General features: G+C 40.3%; 1 long non-coding RNA gene across 1 annotated transcript; it reads left to right on the plus strand.

Annotated features, from left to right (window-relative positions):
• Positions 1-404: 404 nt before the first annotated feature.
• Positions 405-2,123, plus strand: LOC123087155 (uncharacterized). The gene is made up of 3 exons (XR_006441262.1): positions 405-559; positions 646-707; positions 1,320-2,123. It is a non-coding gene; the product is annotated as an uncharacterized lncRNA (long non-coding RNA).
• The last annotated feature ends 249 nt before the right edge of the window (positions 2,124-2,372 follow it).

Here is a 2,372-nt window from a genome sequence, read left to right on the forward strand (position 1 = left end):
TAGTTACTGCCATATGGTAGAAGTGTACTCATATGTATCTGCTGAGTGCGTTCGAGGTTTCTAGTGGTAGTCTAGTGTTTAAGCCCTCTGCACATGACCTTTTGGGTATACGGAGCATATCAGTGCATAGCACCTGAGTTAAACCAAATTTTGCATATCTAGTGTTAGCTTGGATACATATAAAGTACTCCCTCCGTAAACTAATATAAGAGCGTTCAGATTACTAAAGTAGTGTTCTAAACGCTCTTATATTAGTTTACAGAGAGTACAAAAAAATAAATATCAGTTAGCTTACAGAAAATAATAATTATGCAGGTATCTCATGAGGAGGTCCTTGCAAAAGTTTCAGAAGTTCTCCAGAATTATGATGTTGGTCCTAGTGGAAAAGTAATCTGCATCGAAGACCTTTGTCTGGTTTGATTTTTTTTATTTCCTTCTGCGTCTGTTCTTTTTGTACATGTAGATGATCTACCTAACAATGTTTTAATTATTTCTTCCACATGCTCTTGTAGTCGCCCGTATGCTTGTCCAGTGCCGGACAATGTGTTGCATGAACATGGTGCGTGCTTGTTTCAGAACCTGGTATTTTTGTGCTTCTGTAACAATTTGCAAAATGAGCCGTAATAATTCTGTAATCGGAAGCAGGGGAAACAGACTTGACGAATGCAGCCATAGGATCGTCTACACTGGAAGTCAAGGCAAAAAATGTATGGGTATTTGAACTTGTGCCTTTCGACTTTTATAGTTCTTATTTTGCTTCATGCTGAAAATCGATTTTTTACTAAATTTGGTAATTCATGCTTTCATTTCTTTCTGCTGTTTACATGTTAATACCCAGTATAAAATGTCATCAAGTTCATTCGATGACAATTTTTATCAGGACACTGAAGTTCATCATGTGGCTGTAGTGCCATTCAAATCTTTTACTGCAAGGGTATTGTATCATCCCATATTTTAGTGTGACGTGTAAAAATTCAAGAGTCCTATAATGGCTAGAGATAAAACACTTGTTTTCTCTTTTCTAAAGATAACTGATGCTATGCAACTGATCTGTCTGGTTAGTGTGGTCAAATTATATGGGTAAGACACACATATGCTTTGTTTTTGTTTCCCCTTTTACTCCCTCCGTTCCGAAGTTGAGTCATCTATTTTGAAACGGAGGGAGTACCTGACTAGAGGCTGCATTTATTTGTGTAGTTAGTGGATGACTCAATGGCAATAAACTAAAAAGGGCCATGTACATGTTGTTTGATCACGCTGAGTTTATGTTTTGTGTCATCTTGACCACGGTATCTTGATTATTTTTATGTTTTAACCAGGGCGCGAAAAAGAAACCATGTAGAGGACAGGACCTCTGGTACGCAAGAGATCAGTTCCTTCCTGTCTGGAGATCAGTGCTAACATGTCGGTTTAATGTGAGGACCTTTTCCATCATATGCACCAAACAAAGAGAGGCCAGTTACCCAATATGATGGCGTCCAGAAGAAACTGACTGATAGAAGGTCTTCCTCTAACGCTCGTCTTGGCATGTTGGACTTGTTGGAGAATAGGTCTCGGAAATTAGCGAGTGGTCCAAAATCAGCGAGTAGTCGCCGATCCCGAAGGCTGTTTGGCACTGCTGCATCGACAGTCCTGAAGATGTTGAAGCGCGCATGATGAACGAGTAGGATGGAAGGTATAATAGTTTACTATGTAGCATATCGAACCGTCAGGCAGGGGTAGGATTGAGCTAAACTATAAAAAGCATATTGTGGAAATGGAATTTTGACTGCAGGTGCGTGCCCAGACGAACAAGCAACCATCATTCTCCCTGCAATCAATCAATGCAAGATGGTTCTGTTTTGCCCACGGCGATGGGTGAGCGCTGGATAGGTGTTTGGCCATTGTGCATGTCTACTGAAAGTAACTGTTGCTATTTGGTTAACAAATAGTAGTATCTTCCCCTCAAACCAAGAAAAAAAACAAGTAGTAGTATCTTCCTGATTCCTGAAGATGTATTTTTCAGAGGCTGGACTTGGCTTGTGCCTTGGTTATGTATGATCTTGCTAGAGTGCGGGCTGATCCTGTGGATAATGACCCTCCTCTACGATCACGATTCCCTATGCTCTACAGCATTTGCAATGATCAAGAGATCACAGTAGCTAAGTTTAAAAAAGGAGTTGATAATTTTTTTAGGAGACGACTCCATCCTCCTTTGTTAGAACAGTGGAGGGAGCTCGAGTCCATTGTGGACTCATGGTCACTGTCGGTTTGGACCTTGGGGAAGAAAAGTAAATTTACGACCAAATCAATTTATGAGTATCTGGAGAGAAATGTGACGGGGTGTAATTATAGGTGGATTTGGAGATCCAAAATTCCCCTGAAGATACAGA

Source organism: Triticum aestivum, chromosome 1B (assembly GCF_018294505.1).
Source record: "Triticum aestivum cultivar Chinese Spring chromosome 1B, IWGSC CS RefSeq v2.1, whole genome shotgun sequence".
NCBI classification, from domain to species: Eukaryota; Viridiplantae; Streptophyta; class Magnoliopsida; order Poales; family Poaceae; genus Triticum; species Triticum aestivum.